This window comes from Podarcis melisellensis (genome assembly GCF_964234715.1).
Source record: "Podarcis melisellensis genome assembly, chromosome: 2".
In the NCBI taxonomy this organism is placed as follows: domain Eukaryota; kingdom Metazoa; phylum Chordata; class Lepidosauria; order Squamata; family Lacertidae; genus Podarcis; species Podarcis melisellensis.
Genome location: NC_138529.1, coordinates 53,987,186 through 54,011,182, shown reverse-complemented (window position 1 = coordinate 54,011,182; position 23,997 = coordinate 53,987,186). Strand labels below are relative to the sequence as shown.

Genomic DNA, 23,997 nt, shown 5'->3' with positions numbered 1-23,997 from the left:
TGCTTGCTTCCCACCCAGTGGAAAGTATACTGTCATCACAGCTGCTACAACATGTATGTTCTCTGTGAATTTCTTCCACATAAAAATTACATTTTCTATGTAATGATTTGTTTGATATTGTGATTTTGTAGGCTCTACAGTAGCTTCCGCCATCCTGGTGCCCTCCAGATATTTGGGGCTGCAACAGGGGCAGAAGGCAATTGTAGTCCAAAACAACTGAGGTTTCACCAGATAGGACAATCTTTCCAAAGGGGCCTTCATGTATACAGAGACATATGGTGGAAGCCGCTGATCCTCACCACTCCCCCGTCTCCTTAGCACGTTCAGTATATGAGTACACACATCTTCATGACATATCTCTGATGTACAGGGGTACCTCTGGAGACATACACTTCAGGTTACAGACTCCGCTAACCCAGAAATAGTACCTCGGGTTAAGAACTTTGCTTCAGGATGAGAACAGAAATTGTGCTCTGGTGGCACGGCAGCAGTGGGAGGCCTCATTAGCTAAAGTGGTGCTTCAGGTTAAGAACAGTTTCAGGTTAAGAAACGACCTCCGGAACGAATTAAGTACTTAACCCGAGGTACCACTGTAGTTCATATTAGGGTGTTGGGCTGTAACAGAAATGGCACCGCACAGCATGATTGTAGTCAGCACTTCTCTCCCTGCAAGCGTGCATTCAATGAATCTGAGTGAGGGTAGGAAAATGGTGGATCTGATGATGTCACATTATGTGTTTCTTTTATTAAACATTACAGGTGCCTTTTCTGTGTGGTGGCTTCCCATTTGCGGAATGCTCTCCCAAGGGAGGCTCACCTGGTGCCTTCGTTGCATATATTCAGGCACCAGGCAAAAACATTCCTCTTCTCCCAGGTCTTTGGCTAATTAAAAAATCTATGGTCTTTTAAACCGTGGTAGGGTATTGTTTTGTTTGTTATTACATTATGTATTTTTGTGTTTTTATACCGTAAACCACTGTGTAATCCTCAGATGAAGGGCAGTTATTTTCCCGGGTACCGAGCGTATATGTGAAATTGCATATATTGGGGGACACCATCTAAAAAGCCTGTCAACACCCTCTAAAACCTTTTAAAAAGCCAGCAGCGCTTACCAGACTGGCAAGAATGGTGGCAATGGTGGCTCTCAGTCCAGCTCTCCGCATTTCTCAAAGGTTGGCGCAAAGGCTCCCAGGATTGCTAGCTGATTTCCCACTCTTTTCACACCATTTTAGCCCTTTCCACACCTTTTTGCAGTTTAAATTGATTTATTTAATTATGTCCCACCTCCCATTTGTTATAGTACATTACCCTAATGAATGTGGGTGGAGAGCCCTTTTGGCTCTGTGTGCCGGATCATTATCAGTAGTCTTGTGGGCCAACTTCACCTGAAGCCCCAGTGACATCAGATGACTGGGCAAACTGACTTTAGGGCATCCAATCATGCATTGGTAGCTGCCCCTCTACCTGCCCCCCACCTGATGTCACCTGGTGTTGTTTGTTTATTTGTAAATTTATGTGCTATGTCAAAAATGTGCCATGCATGTGCATTTGACTGCTTCTCCCTTTAAGATGCATGTGAGAAAAAAGCTGATTCTTTCCCAGGACTGACTCACATATAGGGAAATGAAGAAGGAAGCCATAAAAAATAAATTTGCACAGTGAGTATGAGAAACCAAGGAAAAGAGGACTGCACCTTTTTGGGAGCGGCCCAAACTCAATTATACACCCTACATTTTTTGCATGATTCAATCTCATTCCCTTCCATTCCCAGTTAACATAATTTCCCGTAGCAGAGTTGGGGTAGGACTTTTGCCTGAAATGCTACTACTGTCGCTGCTGCAGTCAGAGTAGACTGAGCTGGACTGTGTGAACCAGTATTTTGGCTCAGCAGCATGTGTGTGCTGTAGCCTGTTGTGTTTATTCTATTTCTTAGTTGCCCAATAACAACTATTCTCTGGGTGGCATATAAAAATAACGCAATTTCCAGAGAAAGAAAATTCTGCACAACAGCACTTAAAACATGGTAAAAGGAAATACAATTATTTTTAAGTCAGGGAGTCTAAAAATCATAGCAATCTCTAAAATATACAAAAAAAAAAAAACAAAACTTATGAACTCCACAGAATTATAATGACCACAACATAATACAACATAAGACAAGTACAGAGTTTAAAAGGCCTGAGCAGATTAAAATATCTTTGGTGCAAAATAATAATAATAATAATAATAATAATAATAATAATAATAATAATAATAATAAAATTATTCTCATTTGACCACCTGCTGTATCACAGCTTGCTGGGAAGCTCAGAGAAGGGCCTCTGATGATGCTCTTAGGACTTAGGTAAGTAGTATATGAAGAGGTAAGTAGTATATGAAAAGTACAAAAACAGGCCTTATGAAGCAATGCTAAAGAAGAGTCTATATTTGCATGCCTATTATTCCAACGCTAATGATAGCCATCTTCAGATATCTGAAGGGCTGTCACATGGAAGATGGAACAAGCTTTTTTATTTCTGCTTCAGAGGGTAGGACCTGAACCAATGGATTCAAATTACAAGAAAGGAGATTCCAACTAAACATTAGGAAGTTTGATCTAGAGTTTTCTTCTTATTAAATAGGTGCAATTCACAAAACCCCTACCTTTGGAATTCATTTCAAGAGGACCTATAGAGGACCAGTTGTCAGTAGATTTTATTATTTGTTGTCACTGGTTTAACTAACAGTTACCTAGGACAATCTCTGGAAGGTGAGGAAGAAGAGATGCCCCATGGTCTTTCCTGCAGTTAGGTGCACAGCTTGTTCATATTTCGAATCTGGGCCTGAAGTAGTGATGGGTGTTGACCTTCTTGGAAGTTTCCTGTTTCTATACTGTATTATCATTGCAATATTGTACACCCAAATTACCTCAGACCCAGGGTGTTTTTGGCTGGTTGGTTATCACTTGGATCTGGAGGTATTGCAGTAGACTAGAAAGTCAAGGTGTCGGTGTCTTACCTCAAGTGGTTGAAAATCCAGTGGAAAAGACATATTTGTAGAATTTTCCTAACCATGCAGAACACATTTTTTCTTCGTGCCCTTGCCTAAACTTGAACCAGTGAAATACCAAACTCATTCAGCTTATTGGACTTCTGAAAAGCGCCTAAAAGAGAGACTCAAACAATCTGCTGCTCCAGAGAGTGAGACCCTTAAGTGATGTAAATAGATGTGGCGCCATTTTTCACTGCTGGATAGAGAATGTAAATAAATGTAGGGCAGACTCTCAAACAAGATACCTGCTATTTCTAGCCAGACTATAAACAGGGTAAGAACAACTTCTTTGCTGTTTTGCCCTTCCTCTTCTATTTGCAAAAGAGAACCCACAACTTAGTCAGGAGAAGCACCATGAAAATGAACAAAACGACCAGTATTTGGATTCTGCTTGTACTATGTGTGTCCGGATGATTGCGTAAAAGAGAGAGAAAAGTGCACCTTTAATCATGCTTAGCAATAGCTAAGGCCGGGAACAACCCCCTACTTATTGGTCCCTTGATAACTGCAAGCCAGTTGATGCCTTCTACATGTGAATGGACCATGGCAGGTATTTCTCCTCACACCTTAAACCCAATGCTTTTAAGCGAAGTCAGTTTGGACTTCCAGATGGTGGTCAATAAGCGTACAACAGACAAGTGGTGTACAGGCACTTTATCAACCAGCATAAGGAGAGCTTCAGCTTGTGTCAAAATTTGAACCGTGGGGCGACAGCACACATTTATATTTCTTACAAGAATATCATTTTATGTAGGAACATCACTTTTTTATACTGTTGGAAAACTACGTTTGCACTGCCTCGAGTGATGAGTATATGACATCCTAAGAAAGTTATTTCCTTGTAGGAAACTATTCTGAATGAAGCATCTCTTCTGGTGAGTAGAGTGAGCTTGCACCAACATGTCCATTTGAGGAGACGTGCAATTGGGTTGCTTACATCCTAAAAGAAAAATGCTCTGCTTTGAGATTTGCATCAAGGTTACTGTTCATTAAGGCACTGTATATGTGTGTGTGTGTATATAAACTGTATAGAAGAAATTAATTTTAAAGCCATCTACACACTCTGTAGTGCAAGGTGGGGAACCTGCGGCCTTCCACATGTTGGACTACAAGTCCCATCAGCCCTCAGGGATGATGGGCAATGTAGTCAAACCTCTGGAGAGCAACACAGTGACTATCTCTGCCACATGGGAAGGAAGTTCTATACTTATGCTACTGCTATTGAGGGCCTGGGCAGATTTAATTCTTTGAAAAACATTTAAACAATTATTATGGGACCGGGAACAGACTATGCCTGTGTACACATGGAGCCATTTTTTCCACAGTGCACTTTGTACATAGCAGTTTGCAGTTGTACACTCCTTCTCATGATGATGTCATTTAAAGTTGCAACTGCTATCCCTGTTGTCTGTATACACAGGTGGGCAAAATTTCAGACTAGTACACAGTCGTCTTTTCTGTTCCCTTCCCCTCAACTAGTGTTTCCACAGGTCTTTTTAAAAACTGTAGTCTTTCAAAAGAGGGGCTTGAAATGAGTGTGTGGATATACTGTTGTACAGAGGATATACAGTGGTACCTCGGGTTACATACGCTTCAGGTTACAGACTCCACTAACCCAGAAATATTACCTCGGGTTAAGAACTTTGCTTCAGGATGAGAACAGAAATTGTGTGGTGGCGGTGCAGCGGCAGCAGGAGGCCCCATTAGCTAAAGTGGTGCTTCAGGTTAAAAACAGTTTCAGGTTAAGAACAGACCTCCAGAACGAGGTACCACTGTAAATCAGTACACAGAGGCAGCTCAGTCACCTATTTTGCCTATTTTATTCATAAACCATTTAAACATGACGAGGCAGAGCACCACAGCCCTGCAATGTCAGAAGGTCTGCCCAATGGGAAGTGACCTGAAAAAGTGCCCTCTGTGTACACATTAAACTTTTCAGAAGAATGCATTTTTAGATTGACAGATAGTGTGGGATGGGGGCGACATCATGTTTAGAGCACCACAAAAAGGCACCTGCCTTCAGCACTGAATGCACGCTATCATGCAGTGTGTACATGCCCTATGTACATTCCCTCCTCAAAGTTTCTCTGTTCTTGCACACAAATTTCCCTCACACTCTCCCTGCCTTTTAAAATTGGGTACCATTTTCACTGGCATTAATCTTAACCATGGTTAGCTCTAACCTTAAAACATAAAACTCTGGCTAGTGTTAGCCATTGTTTAGATGGGTGCCACTGGAATGCTGAACCTTGATTAGGGCCACTTGGACAATACATGTACAATAGACAGGAGGTGCTATAGGAAGGCAGCATGTGGGCCTGCAGTTGGGGCCTGGCATCGGGAATAATGCACAGAGGTGCGATCTGGCCCTACCATGTGAATGGCCAGTTCAAAATGGCTTTTTCCAGACCATCATGGAGAGTTGGTGGTCCCTTAGATATGTTGGATCAAAGGCTTTAAGGGATCTATGGCTTTCCTCCTCCTTCTTTTTCAAACTTTGAATTGTGCCAGGAAGACAATAGAAGACAATGCAGATGATGAAGTCCTGACATAATAAGCTTCCAGTGACTCACTCCTATGGGGAGGCAGGCTGACGCATTCGTTGCTGGCCGAAACCTCTAAGCTATCATTAAGAGCAGTTCCACTTTAACACCTGCAAGTAGGCAAGGCATTCAACATGAAGCATGTTGGGCCAGATTCAAGCTCACAAATACAAGGTACTTAAGGGGAAATTGCTTGAATTGTCATGAAGTACAAAAAAGACTAATACCTACCCTTTCAATGTAGCTAATTCCCGGGCTTGCAAAGAGATCAGATCAAACAATGGGTTCTGCTGTAATGAATGACTTTTACTATTTAAGCTAAAAAATAAGATGCTTATAATAAAGCAGGGACATGAACAGTTAGTTTTTCCACAAGTTTTTAAACTGCACTTATTCACTCAGTGAGGCTGTGATCATATAACATTGGTTATTCACAAAATAAGATTAGCAGAGTCTCATGAGATTAGTAAACCAACCAATGTCTTAAGAAAACCAGTATATAAATCGCCTATTATTTTATGTTGGAAAAATTATGAGTCACGTCAATCCAAAATTGTTTGCATTGTTACTTACTAACTTAAGCATCTATGAAATGACACACCTAGGTGAATGCCACACACATACAAGAAGCATCACTCCTTCACACATATTATTGAAGGCAATAATGTGCTCCCATCTGTACTTAGAGCTCAGTATTTGGACTGGTCCAATGAACAGGAGACTGGGCAGGCCCAGTGTTCTGGTCTCCATGTGAGACACATACAGATAACGTTTTAGAAGCTAGCAGGCAGATGGCTCAGTCGGTAGAGCATGAGACTTTTAATCTCAGGCTCATGGGTTGTTTGAGCCTCACGTTGAGCAAAAGATTCCTGCACTGGAGGGGTTTGGATTAGATGACCAGGGCTGGCTGGTTTTTTTTATCTTCTCCTGGGCTACATCAGGACATCTGCCCCCAACAGGCCTCATTTCTGCCCCTGCTGCACTAGCTGTGGAGGTTTCTGGCACTGTACAGTACTATTGAGGCCTAGGCTCTACCCCAAGAACTCCCCCTCTGTCCATGGAGAGAAAGGTCTACAACATCTTGCAGCTCCTCAACCACGCTCCCTGGAAGAATCTTGGGGAAATATAATGAGCCATGCACGTAAAATGAGGAAACCTTTTCCCAAGACTACACTTACATACATATACCATAGATTTCAAGTTTGCAAATTAATTCCATGCTGTAATACAAACAACTTTTCAATCACCTGAGATTCTTATTACTTTTCCTTTCATGATTCAGCCAATATTGGCTCACTTCTATATACCCCATGTCCTGAATACTCCTCCAAATTTAGGCAATCTGTTCATTAGATCAACATATGGAATCTACATATCCATACATGGTCACTTCTCATGTGTTCTCCCCCCCCCTATCCTGCCTTACCTCAAATGAAGACTAATCTATGTGTCAGAGGGGTGCAGCATTACCTCATAATGCATGAATGGTAGCACGGACATTTCTCTGTGAGTCCATGTTAATAATCAGCCAGCTGCTTGCTTCCAGAAATAATTACTCACATGAACTTTCTACTCTCGTGAGCCGAGTAATGTGGAAGCAAACAACTCAAATGTGATCTCCACTGCACTTTCTGAGTTTTCCCCCATTCACAGAAGGGACAAAGCATTCTCGTGCGTGACCCTGCACCTGGAAGCCTTCTGGAGAAATCATCAGACCGCTCAAAATGGGCTCTGGAAACACAAAAGGTGATGAGGAAGGTACCTTGAATATCAGGATGGGTGTGTGTGCCTGAAGCAGCTTTTGCCAGCCTGGTACCTCTAGCTATTTTGAGATATAGTTCCGATCAGTCCAAGCATCCACCCTGTGTTCCTTCCCCTACCTCACTGCTGCCTCCCCATGTTCCTTCCTGTCTCAATGAGCTCAGCACTGCTGCTGCTGTGCAACAGACTGGGGGCAGAGCGCTGCCGCAGCTACTTAAATGCAGCTAACCCTGCCCACCAGCCAGCCCTATTGGCCGGCTGAAAGGCTTGGTCGCGGCAGCGGGGCAAATCAGAAGCAGGAAGCTGCAGGAAGCTGCTCCCACTCACAACCCCTCCCCTCCTGGAAGAGGAGAGGCCTTGCCTCCACCCTATCACAAGTCACAGAACCACTCAGGGCCAAACTGGGTGTTAGAAGGTAGACACATATAACAGTTTCACAGTTGTTGTATTAAACTATAAGTAGCCCTAAAGGCGTGCTCTGGTCCATGGGGTCATGAAGAGTCGGACACGACTAAATGGCTAAACAACAACAGCCCTAAAGGCTACAATGGGGAGTGAAGAAATGGCAGCAGGGGGAGAAGCTGCTTAAGTCCCCTGCGACTATTCCTTCCCAATCAAACACACTCAAAATGGCTTCCCAGTTGCTTCTCCACCCACACAAAAACAATCCACCCATTTCCCCCAGGAGGTGGAAGAGAGAGCTTGATTTTGAGCAGGAAAGCAGATGGAGAAGAAAGGTTTTCGCAGCTGGTCCTTCCACTGTTTCTCTGCTCCTGGTTGCAGCTGAAATTGCTTTTCCTCTTAGAAAAAGAGTGAAGGAAGTATATACATGTCTATCACGCTACATCTATTATGACTGCGCTTTTCAGTCCCTGTTGTCCTGCCTGACACATGTATCAAAGCGCACTTCTTCACTGCGAACACAAGCACATTTCTCCTCCTCACCAAAGAATCCTACGAACTGTAGCTTAACCCCCACTGAGCTACAATTCTCAGCACCCTCAACAAACTACAGTTCTCCAGGATTCTATAAGAAAGGAATGTGCTTTGAAAGATACAGTTTAAAGATCTAGTATGTATGCAGTGTCTGGCAGCTCCCAGATAGGATGGATCATATCCTGTAATCAAGCACCTTGACGTGTTACCTAATGATACGCATTACTGGAAGCGCAGCAATGCCCATGGGGGCTTTAGCAATGTGATTTCAGCAGAGCTGGAAAGAGGGCTTGGTTTTAGCTGCATTGAGACACCCAAAACATTACTGCATTACTTCAGCAAGCAGTTTAACTCCCAGGGATTTCAAACAAAGATACAAATGTAGTCAGATGGCAGGGCGATAAATACACCCTCTTTCACACTGACAAATACCATTAGTGACAACTGATCTAATCCTTTAAAAATAGTGCTTTCAATGGCAAAAAAATATTTATTGTGTCAGTAGTTTCTGAGCTTGTTTTCTATTGCGTGTTTATATCACATATTTGGACTCTACTAAAATTGATAGATGCATCTGCCATTGTGAGTGAGCCTCCATCCATACACCCGGCAACTAGATCCATTCAGCAGAAACAACTAGAACTACAACAGGGCCAAAGTTCAGGAAAACCACCCAGTCCTTCAACTAAGTTTACTAGACATTAAGACACGAATGATGTCAAGCACCAAATAACTATTTACCTCAATATGTCCAAACTTAAGTATCTTCATGAGTCAGACAGTCACCTAGAGGGGGCTTGGAAGACCCAGTTGGGGGCTCCCAAACACTTCCTAGTAGGAACTATGCCAATTCTTCTCTCAGTGATAACTAATTCATAGAGCAATTTGCCGTGAGGATACATCACTGACAACCAAAAGGCCCAGGAGAATGCCATCACAATGGCACTGAAAATTATCCACCTTCACATAGCGCTGTTACTTCGGAGAACGAGTTAGGAGAAACTAATATAAGGCCAAGTCTTATTCCCACAGGCTGTAGTTATTATTATGAATTTTAAAAAAATTATTGCCCTTCATCAAGAGAGCACAGGGCAGTTTTCAGTTCAGTGCCCTTCATCAAGAGAGCACAGGGCAGTTTTCAGTTTTCATCAAGAGAGCACAGGACAGTTTTCAGTTCTTCCGTCCACATGTTCAGAACCTCACCAGGCCAATGAATGATTGCTTTCCCTGATAAGCCTGAATCAAGCACATCAGTGGTTTTTACCAAAATAGCAAAGCAATATATGGTATGGTTGTTCAAAAATTGGAATAAAAAGAGGAGACATGTCCATATTCAGCACTTTAAATCTTGCTGTATATGTGACCATTTTTACTGGATCAGTTTGAAATCTGAAACATTTGTAGACATCCTCAAGTAGAACATGTTTGCCTACCTATAAGTCACTAGCTCAACAGGTGTTATTTTTATAAACTACAAAAAATTGAGGTGTATAGTGGCAGAAGATTTTAGAGACCGTACTGTGCTCCTTTACCTTGAACTCAATAGTACTGCTTGGTGTGTCAATTTCAATTTAATCAAATATTAGTTTTGGCCTACCCATGGCATATTAAACAGCATTCCATTTCAGATAGCTTTCATTTCAATATCTAAGCAGGAAAGTTCCAAATTGGGGTACTTGATCTCAAGATTTGCATGATGTGTCTGAAATACGTTAATGTGCGAAAACGCACTAGCAAAACCTGCAGCAGTTCGTCTCTGCTATAGCACCATAAATCTGACTGAAAGTTTATTGTTGTAAAATTGCATATTTGCTCAGAAGAGGGTTAATCTCTTTTTAAAAAGAGATCATCTGGAAGCACCCAGAGAGAGCTGAGTTTGGTCTCCGTAAACATCTCAGGGTGCTGGCCGCCTCTGTGGAGCAATGGACCTTGGCTGCCTGCTGGAATTTTTAACACAAGCCTCCACCTATGCTTGACCTGTGTGTTTGTAAAGAAGTGCAAATATTACACAATGCCAATAAGCCTTCAGTGTCCTCCTTCCAAAGGAAACCAAAGCACCGCACCCTTAGAGCTCCTCTCTGTTGGTGAAGTGTGGGGAGCATCACAATAGGCATGTGACGGGATTGCAATATGAAGGCAAGAAAGGTCTATCAAAGATCATGACTGTAACAGTATAGTACTCTGTAGGTTGGAATGGTAGATATCTATCCTCCCCACTCCCACCCCAAGTGTGTGTGAATGTGGGAAATTCACATCATGGAGCTATCATATCTCAAACAAGCAAAACAAACAAGCAGATGGAGAGAGAGGCAGTCAGGCAAATATCTGCTTCCACATCCCTGTCCTATAGCCATTTGTATCTCATGTGGTCAGATGCAACAGAGTGGCAATGTTTTCCAGGCAATGGTCTTGGGGACAGAATTGCACTTTGCTTTTCAAGCCAACAAGCTAATGAGACGACAGGCACTATAATAAAATAGGCACATTTCTGAAGTAAAGAGCTTTACAGTTTGGAAGTACATACGTTAGGTGGTTTTACCGCCACCACCATCGTCACTAAGCAGCTGTAAGTCTTGGTTTTAAAAATGCCAACTGAGAGTTAACATTAAAATGTTCGGTCTTCCTTCACAAACACACAATACCAGAAAGATCATTCTCTTTTTTATATATGTGTAAAGCTGTGAGCGAACATTTTACCACCCCGCAATTAAAACATGGAGAGCCACCAGGGACCAGATAAAATCACTCCAGAATCTGCAATAAATAGTGCGGTAACAACAACCCCCCCCCCAATTCTTCACCTCATCCAATATTTCTTGTACAGCACTAGAGATGATTGTAAGGTAAAGGTAAAGGGACCCCTGACCATTAGGTCCAGTCGTGGCTGACTCTGGGGTTGCGGTGCTCATCTCGCTTTATTGGCCGAGGGAGCCGGCGTACAGCATGTGGCCAGCATGACTAAGCCGCTTCTGGCAAACCAGAGCAGCACATGGAAACGCCGTTTACCTTCCCGCTGGAAGGTATTTATCTACTTGCACTTTGACGTGCTTTTGAACTGCTAGGTTGGCAGGAGCAGGGACTGAGCAACGGGAGCTCACCCCGTCGCGGGGATTCAAACCGCCGACCTTCTGATCGGCAAGTCCTAGGCTCTGTGGTTTAACCCACAGGGCCACCCGTGTCCCTGTAGAGATGATTGTAGTTAAGTGCTATATAAATTGTGTAAGTAATTAAATAGACAATGCTTTAGGAGATATGTTGAGTACATAAACAGTACACGTAAGGCTCCTTTAGAGCCCCATCTCTCAGGGTGCTTCCAGACCAGGGCTTAATGTTGCAAAAGGGTCAAACAGATATCAGAAATGGGTCACTGGCAACAGGTTTGTTTGCTTTTTAACTTACCAGATTTTTCACAGAAAGGGTAAATCAATAGTTAAGGGAGGATATAGGCTGCCAATGATGCTTTCTGGGTGCTTAAAAAAATTGCATGTATGGGCAGCACCAATCCCACAATAAACACCTGTCTGGAAGCACTCTCAGATTGTGGCATGTCACAAGCAGAAAGGAAAGAAGAGGCATGAATGATGGTGGGAGGCAGGTGGTGAAGACATCCCAGCCTCCTTCAGCTAAACCGTTGCTTCTATCCCACAGGGCCACCTACCACCAACTGACCCATGGGAAAAAGAGGACCAGGCTAAGGTAATGTTACAAGTCTTCTTCTGCTTCCGCTGGATGATTCCCCATCCCCACCCCATCTCCATTCTCCATAGGGCCAACTGACATCAACTGCCCTGTGGGAAGAAGCCGGATGGATTTTTATGTTTTGGTATTGTCTGCTCATTTTTTAAAATGTGTTTTGATTTCACTTGTAAGCTACCTTGGAAGAATCTGTATCCTTAAAAGTTAGAGTGATATGGGGGCAAAGGGAACTAAATAAACAATGTATATTTATTAAATGCATTACTCAAATAAATTAAATAAATACACAACTAGGGAACTACATTGCTACTGCTGCTATGATGGAAAGCACTAAGCAGACAATTAGCATCCAAGCTAAACTCATCCAGCAAGCCCTCTTTTTCTTAGGCAAATATACAGCGTACAGTTCCTATCATTTCCACTGCCGCAACTGATGCTACGGGAAGGGGAGCCTTTACTTCCTGGCCTCCGAAGATTCTTACTCCCTGACACCCTCCAACCTGTGGGCTATGCTATTTGCACATAAAAGCCTTGCTCAGCCAAGAGCCCCAATTCACTGCCTTAATGTCAACATGCAGAACAATCTTGGCAACTGCTGTCTTTTCTAGAGCCAGGAAGCATCCTCTGCATTGCAAGAACCACAAACTCCTTCTGGAGTTGCCGCTTTCCTTCATTTATCTTCCCTCTCTCACTCAGTCCCTTCTTGGCTTGGAACCTTATCCCAGGCTCACACCGGATGGTTTTCCTCTTACCTGCTGACGGCTGTGGGAGCTTTTGCCAGGAAGCAGAATCCTTGCCTGTAGCAATCTGGACAACAGGGAGGGAGGTGTGCCAGCTCAGTATGCCTGCCGGTTTTCCTCTCCCACAGGATTCCTGTACAGTTTCTCTTGGGTGCTATATAGCTTTCCCCCTCTTCCTTCGGTGACTGCAGAGAACAGAAGTGACAGGTCACAGCATGCAGATCAGGTCATTGCAAGCCTTCCAAAAACGGCGTCCAGAACAGGGTGCTGCTACCAGAGAGGGGGAAAAGCTCTGTCTGTTCAGTGCTGGCTGCTGTCCGGCTCTCTCCAGCTGCCTCAGAGACCTTGTTTGATGGAGCGGTGGCAGACAAACCCCTTAAATCTAAAGCCACAAGTTGACACTGGCAGGAGAAGAGGGAGGGTGGAGGAAACCCAAGACAATCGTCTGACAGACAGCAGGACCGGTAAAGAAGAACAACAGGCTCATCTGATCTGCTAGCACAGTCATTGGCGGGCAGGAGGCACTGCAGCAGCAGCAGCAGCGGCAGCAGCAGCAACAACACAGCCCTTAAGTAAATCATGCTTCTAATGGGTTTCCTCTCTAGACAGATGATTAAACTAGATGGACCCACTCGACTGAGCCGGAGAGAGATCTGTATTTATTTTGAGTCTTCCATTGCTAAGGAAAGGGTGGACTGCACTAGAGCGGGATCGTAAAAATTTGCAAGCGGAAGGCAAATATTTCCCCTTCTTCTTCTTCTTCTTCTTCTTCTTCTTCTTCTTCTTCTTCTTCAACTTTTCATGGCATAAAGGCAAAACTGGACATGATGGTGACAGACCCATCTCTTTAAAACACCCAAGGCTGGACACGTTCATGTAAAGTGGAGCATTGGTGTGGTGGCTGGTTTTGAAAAGGGTCGTTTGGTGGTGGGGGCGCACTGGATACCCCTTGCCTCCTGCTGCCCTTCCTTCTCTTGAAGACACTCCCCACCTCATTTTGCCCACCAGGTGCTGATATACTCAGCTGAGGCAAAAGTGACATTACTGGCTTCAGTTTCTGGGGAACCCCTTGGGAGAAAGTGCCCTCAGTGAGTCCCTCTCCACTTCAACAACCCCTTTCACTCAGTCGGTCTTTCCCTCACATCCCAATCCCTATCTCCACATAGAGAGAAAGCCTGGCCTTTCACTTCCCTTCCCTCTGGGCCCCAGGGCCAGAGAGGGTTACAAGAAGACATTGACAAATGAAAGCTGCAGCAAGGCCAATGGGTTCTGTGGGGCTGGAAGTGGGGGCCCTGAAGAGGTTTTGGACTTTGGCAGGTACCTGGTGATGCTGATTTGGCCCTGTTAAACAGAACCTGCCCATGATTGGAGCAGATCCTCATTTATAACAGGCAGGTTTTTCAGCTGTCTCATCCAGTTTATTTGCCTTTTCAAAATATTGAAAGCTACTTTTCGGAGCTATGTGCTCACAAAGCAGCTTATGAAAGAGTGAGAGACAAGGTACAACAGAAGAAAAGGAAAAAGAAATGCATACAGAAAATATTGGGGGGGGGGAGTAGTCAGAGCAGAATTTGATGTAGGAATTAACATGAGATGCTGTCCTGGAAACACAAACTATTTATGGTGTCTGTTAAAAGGAAGAGCCTCCAAAAAAACACAGTGCTTATTGTCCTATAAGTGCACCATAAACAAATCAAAACAAATGCTCAATAAAGAGCGGACTTAGTCTAACCACCACATATGTTTTGTGCAAGAAAATCAGAATGAATGCTCCATAAATGGGTCATCTAGAGCACCTATGGTACTAAATTGGAAGTTTGGAGAAAACATATTTCAAGGAAAAGAAATGGATTAGAATAATGATTTTGTGCAGTGGCCATTGCTGCCTAACAGCCCCAAGACTGTAGGCCACATCTGGAATCACCAGGGATTATGGGTTTGTTGGGTGGAGGGATGAAGCAGCAAACCCAGCCAGGAGTAGAGGGGAAAGAAAAAGAACTGAAGGAGCAGTGGTGGCAGGGACTGGGAGTGGTTGCTGAGGATGAATGGAAATCTTGTTAGAAAGGATATGGTGAGACTGCCAGTATCTTCTTCTATATATTTTGGAAAGTTGTTTTTCTGCCATGCAATTGAACACCCTTTAACGTACCATAACCAAATTTTGCATTATAATTACTGATAGCAAAGAGCAGCTTTTTGTCCATGTTTGGATACAATTGGGTGACATTTTGAATCAAGATGGTGGTACAATGGTTTCTGAGGTTTTTATCCGTTTGGATACAGTTGGGCACCATTTTGAATCCAGAATGAAGCTTCCCTCAAGATGAAATGCCATTCCAAGAAGATTCCACTGAACTTGTGTCCCAGGATCTCCCTCTCCTTGTCCTGGTTTCCTTTCAACTCCACAGTTCATAACCCCATTCTGCCTCTTTATCAGGGAGAAGCCACAGGAATGTTTTCAGGTTAGCAAATGAAAAACCCTAGGTCCAGAAACAGCCTGTTTTTTCTGGTCCTCAAATGGCCTGATGAAAAATAAGATTTTAGGCTTTTGAATCTGTCCTGGAATACATTTTCCATTTATTCAGTAGCATGGATATCTTTTGCCAGTATGTGATATAAAGAGCTAGCTTTTTTCCCTATCTTCCTTAAATGCAGTGCTTGCCCACAGAGCAGAAAACATGGGCTGTTGCTTCCCAGTACATTGGCAGTGGTGTACAGCACTTCGGGAGTGGAGAACATGCTGAACAGACTTGCAAAAAGCAGCTAGCAATCAGAAATAAGGTGGGCAAAGCAGAAATGCTACTTCAATGCTTCCCAAATGAACGTTCTCTATTCCATTCATCAGGGTCCTCACAGTAAGTTAGCCTTTGCTAACCTGGTGCTGTATTCATGTTTTGGACTACAACTCCCATTAACCTCAGCCAGCATGGCTGATGGGAGTTGTAGCCCCAAAGATCTGAGAGGCAACAAATTGGAGAAGGCTGCTGTAAATGTTAGGAATGGGATTGGGGAGGAGGCGGAAAAATCCAAGATTGTGCGTGAGCATGCATCAGTGATATGGGGTGGTAGTTTTTACTAGGGCTTTATTTTTCCATGGAAATATTTCCACATCATAAGTTCATTGATAACAGTCAAAGAAGGCTAAGCACAAATGCATTATTGGTAAAGCTTGGGAAGTTTTTAACTTTCTAACACTTATTAAATGCAAGTAAAGTAACCATACTCTCTAGCATATGAGAATTTTTCTTTGATGTAAACTGAAAATTTTCCAATGCAAATGAGCCTAGTTCAAAATTTGCCCATTTTTTTTAAAAAAAAGGTTATTCTAGTTTGCTGTGAAGAGGACAGACTCTGGATTTAATGGTCTTATTGGGCGGGGTTGCTCTTTGTTTACTTCAAAATGTGATAATCCAACTCTGCTGCATTTTGGAGCTCACCTGCCCCTTGTGACCCCTAGACGTCTGCTCCAAATTCCTGCCCCCACAGCACCACTGAGGTAGTTAACAAATCTAAAAGAAAAAAGAGTGCATTGATTCCCCCTCCACACAACACTATTACTACATGATGAGTAGTAATGTGACCTCATGCATATCTACTCAGAAATAAGCCCCACTGACTTCAGTGGGAACTAAAGGTAAAGGGACCCCTGACCATTAGGTCCAGTCATGGCCGACTCTGGGGTTGCGGCGTTCATCTCGCTTTGTTGGCCAAGGGAACCGGCGTACAGCTTCCGGGTCATGTGGCCAGCATGACTAAGCCGCTTCTGGCGAACCAGAGCAGCACACGGAAACGCTGTTTACCTTCCTGCCAGAGCGGTACCTATTTCTCTACTTGCACTTTGACATACTTTCCAACTGCTAGGTTGGCAGGAGCAGGGACCGAGCAACAGGAGCACACCCCGTCACAGGAATTCAAACCGCCGACCTTCTGATCAGCAAGTCCTGGGCTCTGTGGTTTAACCCACTTCCAGGCTAATGTGCTTACGAGGATGAATACATCCTATATATGCATCTCACCATCCAGTAGTTCACTGGCTTCTGCTCTCAGCACTTTTACTACCATCTTCCCTTCTTAAGAGTCACAGGGTTTCTCCCACATAATACTTTTTGTTCATCATACTGCTCCGTAAGCTATTCTCAAGGTAAAAATTAAAGCCCAAGGAGGATTAGTAGCTGTTGTGTCTATTGATGAGTTACTAAAAATCTGGGTGCGGTTTTATGCCCCCTTCTGTCTGACTCACAAGTAGGTTCCAGTGTAAATATTTTCCCAGCATCACAAGGAGCTTGTAGGTGCTCTCCTGTGAAGAAAAAGCTGTGATTGTGAAGCTACAGTAGATATCCCTGTATAGGGGTCGAAATGCCCTTCATTGTGTCAGTGGCTTTGGAAAGAATAAGGACTTTGATTGGTGAGGGGGAAGAAGCCATCACTTTTCACCTTGTGGAAACCATGTGGAATAGGAATGTGAGCTACAGAGAGGCAAGGAGGCTAAAGGAAGGAGAACAGGGTCTTGGGATTCAAGTCCCTTGAAATCTTGTTTGCTTTGGAATGGTGACTTCATTTTGAGAGAAGATAAATTTTCTCTTTGCTCAAATCGTAGGAGACAAAATCAGTCAAAGAACCTGAGCTTTTAGTTTTGCTGCCAAACCTTTGTGAGATTCTCACAGAATTCTGTGAATCCCTTCTCTCCTGTACCCTCCAACATTACTCTGATGAAATTACGGATGTCCCATTCCATAATGATAATTTTGCTATTTATACCACACACATCTTACTGGGTAGCCCCAGCCACTCTGGGCAACTTCCAATATATATATAATATAATAAAAAACATTAAACATTTTAAAACTTCCCTATACAGGATTGCCTTCAGACGGCTTAGGGATCGGATAACTCCATACCTTCCAACATTTCTCCAATGAAAATACATACATCCTAAGGTAAAGTGGGACATTCTGGGATCAAATCAGAAACTGGGATGGCTTCTCTAAATCAGGGACATCCCTGGAAGGTAGGGACACCTGGAGAGTCTGCTCTTCTCCCGAACTCTAATTTACATCCCAAATGAGAATATATATATATATATATATATATATATATATATATATATATATATATAAATAATAATAATAAAAGGCCTGAAGTCCAGTTCTCACAGCTTTCAAAAAGGGACTCACAAAGTTCTGTGTTCTCATTGCTCAGACAGTGTAATTAAGTTAAATTCCATCTGGTATCAAATAATCCAATATGAAGCAGAGCTATTGCCTTATAAAGATTAGGTCCCCCCCCCCATTTTGCTGGAGGAAGTCTGCCTCAAAGCTTGACGCACATGGGTTAGAGAGAGAAGGCTGCCAAACACACCCGAACTGAATCTGTATACCATGCTGTGATCTTTAATAACCACAGACATATTGCAGATCGTTTGAGATGGAGGTGGGGAAAACAAATGGAAAAGCCACTACAGGAAGTCAAGAGGAAAAATTAGAAGTATTCTGCAAAATTTGAAAGACCACAGTGAAGAATAGAGAGATGCAAAAGTTCCTCATTATTTTAAACTCTGAGGAATTTGGGGGCTGGCTAGTCTATGCAAGAAAGGATGCTAGAAGTTCAGAAACTGAGATGGCGCTCCTGAAGGAAGGGACTTGCTTCAAACTGCTAAACAGGGGATTAATTTGTTGAGGGTTGTATGTGTGCTTCATTCCTCTTTTCACATATTGGTGCAGTTAGAAACAAGAGGGACTATGGAAAAAAGAATGGGAAGTGGGGCAGATCCCCCCCCCAACTTTCTACATGATTTAAATCTAATAAATAATAAACTTAACACATTAAATAGATAGAAGCCTTAGTAAAAATTCAGCATCACTTACCAGGATCAAAAGTTTGCAGGATGAGATGGAGACCTTGAAACAAACGTCTTTCTGAAAGCACAAGTCACTGCAATGACATCCGCTTTCAACGAGCTAAGAAAATAAGAGCAATTTTGGCATTTCTATCCCCCCCTCTTGTTTTTGGATGTGGTACAAGAGATATTTTAAGGCTGGCCTGAAGCCCAGGTGAAAGGACAAAGATTTCATCTGGTTTGCCTCCTTCACATATACACAAGGAGTTCTTGAGAGTGATAAATGCCAGTCTTCGGATATGTAGCTGAAAAAGCTTGAGACAAGGCTTCCCTAATAAGTGTGGCCCAGCCTTTTACAGATTCCATTCCTCTTCATTATCTACCAGTGGACCACAAAATCCCTCTGTCCAAAATGCCTTGCTGAAGTTAGAGGTTTCATTTTGAACTTTTGCCGTTCTAACAACATTAGAGTAGGAGAGGCAAGCCATCCAGGCTTGTCAGTCACAGAGCATTTTGCTGTGCACACTCCCTCTTGTTCACATGGAAGAAGTGCAGCTGAACACATAATAACTAACTATGCTATGCTGTGAAAGAACCAGTGGTACAGTCAGGCAAATTTAGACTCAGGGATTACTATTACATTTAAATCCCACCTTTCCTCCAAGGTGCTCAAAGTGGCATATTTCCTCTCCCCATCTTAACCTCACAACAGCCCTGTGAGGTGGGTCAGGCTGAGAGATAGAGACTGGTCCAAGATAACCCAGTGAGCTTCATGGCAATGTGGGGAGTTGAACCCTGGTCTCTAACATGCTAACCACTGCCCCACACAGACTCCTACAATGGCCAACCAGTTGGGAAGCCCACAAGCGGGACATTTTACTGCCCATTCACCCAGTTTGGCAAGATCCTTTTGGAGCTTTTAACAATCCTTTCTGGTTAAACCACCCTAAACAATCTGGTATCATCAGCAAACCCGGATCCCCCACTGCTCACTCCTAGCTCTAGATCAGGCTTCCTCAACCTCAGCCCTCCAGATGTTTTGAAACTACAATTCCCATCATCCCTGACCACTAATCCTGCTAGCTAGGGATCATGGGAGTTGTAGGCCAAAAACATCTGGAGGGCCAAGGTTGAGGAAGCCTGCTCTAGAATAGATCATTTGTGAACAAGTTTTAAAGCACATGCTCCAAAATTGATCCTTGGGAGACTATACTTTCTCTCTGTTGGGAGAACTGTCCTTTTATCACTAGTATCTGCTTCCTGTTTCTTCACCACTTACTTACTGATCCACAAGAGGAGCTCACCTCACCTTGCTTTTAGGGACTTTTGTCAAAAGCTTCTGGGAAGTCTAAGCACACAATGTCAACTGAATCACCCCTGCCTATAGGCTTGTTGGCACTCTCAAAGAACTTGTACAGCTTGCTGAGACAAGCTATCCCAGTTCTGCTTTAAAATGACAGTCGTCTTTCTATATTCTTAGTAATTCTACCTTAAAAAACACACACTTTCCTTCAGTTTTCCCAGAACAGATGTTAAACTAACCGGCCTGTAATTTCCAGAATCTCCCCTGAATACATTTTTAATAACTGGTGTTATATTGGCCACTTTCCAGTGCTCGGTTTAGAATTCTCAAGTGGATGCTGTCCAGACCTATGGATGTCACCATTCATGTCACCATTGTTCACCTCACTTCCTCAGACTCCCTGCCTGTAAAAGTTGTTTGAGGCACTGAGATGTGTCCTGTATCTTTCGCTGTGAAGAAGTCAAATGCAAAGAATTCCTTCAGCTTCTCTGCAATATCCTTATCTTCCCTTCAGCACACCTTTGACTCCCTCTTTGTTTTTATGTTTTTAGCAATGTGCTCCTCACTTTCTTTTTAGCATCCTTTACTATCTGCTTTTTTCTTTTGCCAGAGTTTGTGTTCCCTCTTATTCTCATTTAGACAAGACTTCCATTTGCTAAAAGAAGCCCTCTTGCCTCTAACAGCTTCTTTGACTCTGCTTGTTAGACATACAGCATCCTCCTTTACCCTGATGGTACTCAGGAATCATAGAAATGTAGAGCTGGAAGGGACCCCGGGGGTCATCTAGTCCAACCCCCTGCAATGCAGGATCCTGCCTAGGGCCATCCCTGGGTGGGCTCGAATCACAAACCTTCTGGTTAACAGCCAGACGCACAAGTGCATTGTGCCACGGGATACGGATCGCTCTTTGTGATCTACAGCATTGTGGTCTCCTGGAATGGACCTTTAGATGGGAGGTGTGTGTTACTTCACTTACTGTAAAACATGGCAAGCCAACACTGCTGGGTTTGGGGAGGCCCCTTGCTCACTTTGCTAAACTGGGCCTCAGGCCACTGCTCCAAAGTCCAAATGGTAACATTTCCAGCTGATTTCACGAAGTGTCCCTGCTTTTTAAAAGCAGAAGGACCAAGGTTTCATGCAGACCTTATGTTTAGTTTGAGAGCCCATGTCTTAGAACATAATCTCAGATTTGTTGTGGACGGTTATAGCTATTCAGCAACAAGGCAAAGGTGTTGTGTACATGAGCACAGGTACTCATATATAAGAGCTCAGGCTCAGCCTTTGTTATAGGCACTTACCTGGCACTGACTACTGCTGTTTCTGCAGACAGAAAACCTCTTTGGGTACACGGCACACTCTGAAACCTGAGTACTATCGTTCCTCAAATGCATCTTCCACTGAGTTTTAATTTCCTGATCTCACCAGAAAGTTACTATATTGATGGTGCCCTTGTTATGTTTGCTCCCACCCATTATAATAAAATCGGATACATTTTGATCTGTAAATATTGTGGTTTACTGCTCTTTTCTCTTGTTTCAGATTACATCAGTTCTCTAGCATATTCCAGAAAGCGCAAATGGACATAAAAACAAGCTCTATCGGAAATGCAAGGTCCTACAAGGCCACAAGAAACTGCAAGGTGTCAAAAAGTGGTCAAATACTGGCACCTGCAGTCTGAAGGGCAGCATTACTTCATTCCCTGATACTATTTTTCAAACACTCTGCCCTGGGGAGAAAGTGGGTGGTAGTCAAGCCGTTCTGATTTTGCTGCTTCAAAGCACAGCAACCAATTATGTTTTAAAATCAAAGTTCGCTTTGCCATTTTTGTATATCCATAAAACAATTAGTCCAGAACAGGAAGGTTCAAACAAGAAACGAACTCTAACAGGGGATCCACCTACATAACCATTTAAAATGCTTTGTGCCCAAACCATGTTGTGGAAGCTTTTGAATTAACTCAGGCTCGTTTTTTTGCAGCTCAGACTAGCATACAGAGTAATACTTAGCACTGAGACTGACCCAATTCGCAAGTGATGCTAAACCATGGTTTATTAAATGATGGCTTCTTAAAGCACAGTTTAGCATTATGTGTGAAGCCAGGCCTACTCCTTAACTATGGAGTGAAGCCAGGCCTACCTCCTTAACTATACTTAACTATGGTTAAGTAGCCAATGCCACTGGAAAGCTGCAAAGTGTAAAACTGCTAGCAAATTCAGGTTGCACAATCAAAGCTGATTGGGTACTACCTGTCTCCCTCCAACCCCCCGATGAAATGCAATAAAGCGATAGGAAATGCACTTGAAAATGTGGGAAGAAGACTTGCTTGATACAATGTCATATAACTTTCCCACAAACAAATCAGGATGATTGCTGGAAAAACCTGGGAGTGTTCTCAATGCAGGGAGGGGTCCAGGAAGGTCATGTTCATGTTTGGTCCTTATAATAATAGTTTATAATAATAATTTATTACTTATATCCCGCCCATCTGGCTGAGTTTCCCCAGCCACTCTGGGCAGCTCCCAATCGAGTGTTAAAAACAATACAGCATTATAAAAACAATACAGCATTATGATCTGCATTTGGTGAATTTCCTAGTGTTATGCAACCTTGGACCCCCCAGATGTTGTTCAGCTAGAACTCCCATCATTCTTGACCATTGGCTAAGCAGGCTGGAGGGGATGGGAGTTGTGGCAACGTATGGGAGGACCAGAGGTCGAAGATGGAACATGATTGCTTACAATACATGATTGCTTACAATAACAGCCACAAGGGGGAGCGCTGACCATATCTGCAGCCTCTGATGAGCCAACTGGGCCAAGCTCCAGAAACAACTGGAACTGATTCGCTTCCCTTTAAATGAAACATTTGATGATGATATTTTTCGGCTTGAATTCACACTGGTGAAAGAACTCTGTCTTCTTAAAAGATTGGCTTTCACCACTGCACTCGAGACAGGACTTATTAGAATCAGAACTCTTGGCAGGATCATAATGCCAAGCATTGAGGAGCTAGAAGCCATCTAAAAAGGGCCTAGATGGCTGTGTCTTGCAAGTCTTTAGCCATTGGACAGAGCAGCCATTAGTTTCTTAGCATACTTAGGATACTACAGTGGTACCTCGGGTTACATACGCTTCAGGTTACATACGCTTCAGGTTACAGACTCCGCTAACCCAGAAATAGTGCTTCAGGTTAAGAACTTTGCTTCAAGAGGAGAACAGAAATTGTGCTCTGGCAGCGCAGCAGCAGCAGGACGCCCCATTAGCTAAGTGGTGCTTCAGGTTAAGAACAGTTTCAGGTTAAGAACGGACCTCCGGAACGAATTAAGTACTTAACCTGAGGTACCACTGTATATCTGTTAAGGGTGCTGAGAGTTACAGAGCTACAATTTCCACAGTGGTTTAACAGTCAACCCCTCTTCATGGGGAACTCTGGAAACTGTAGCTCTGTAAGGAGAATAGGGCTCTCTTAAGGACTTCTTCGAATCCTTAACAAACTACATTTTCCAGGGTTCAGGGATGGGGTAGGGAGCCATGACTGTTGAAATTTGTATAATACAGCTTTAAATGTGTAGTGCAGACAGGACCGACGGTAAATTTTACTGAGCCGGTTCCGAAGCCTGACTTCTCACACAATCCTTCTGTAGCAGTTTAATTAGTTCTTCAATAAAATCAATTAGACGCCAGCTCTTTTGTAATTTGGATTTGTCTCCTCTGTCCCTGCTATTTTACTATTTTTGTTTCGTTCCATTAACATCTCAGTGCCCCACCTTTTTTTTAAAAAAAAAGCCAGATAATGATAAATAAAAGGTTAGGCCCTCCACATATTTGACATCTTGCCGTCAATCCTGTTAATGCCATCTGATCCAATGAGATTTGCTTAAAAAGCCCCCACCCCAAGCACACAAACCCCGAGCAAAGGCAAAAATCCTAGACATCCCTGTTCAGTCTCTGCAGTCAATACATAAGTGCCTGGGATCTTGAAGCATTTCTTAGTTTGTCTTTTCTCAGTCCAGTGATTAGCACAAATGGTATCAGACAGGCCTGTTCGCACAATGCCTGCCTGGTTTAATGTCATTCCCCTGGAACAGAAGCACTAGGAACCTAGACAAAGAAAACTCTGTCTCTATCTCTCTCTCTCGTATTCCATTGACAT

At 43.2% G+C, this 23,997-nt stretch overlaps 1 protein-coding gene across 2 annotated transcripts in view; it reads right to left on the bottom strand.

The window, feature by feature from the left end:
* Window positions 1-18,661, bottom strand: part of FGF1 (fibroblast growth factor 1) — a 51,612-nt gene extending 32,951 nt beyond the window's left edge. For both annotated transcript variants that reach the window (XM_081900835.1, XM_081900837.1), the window contains exons 1-2: window positions 18,571-18,661; window positions 12,719-12,891 (exon numbers count right to left, since the gene is read on the bottom strand). The gene's annotated coding sequence lies outside the window, so the exon portion shown is untranslated. The remainder of the gene's footprint in view (window positions 1-12,718; window positions 12,892-18,570) is intronic.
* Between the last annotated feature and the right edge of the window lie 5,336 nt (window positions 18,662-23,997).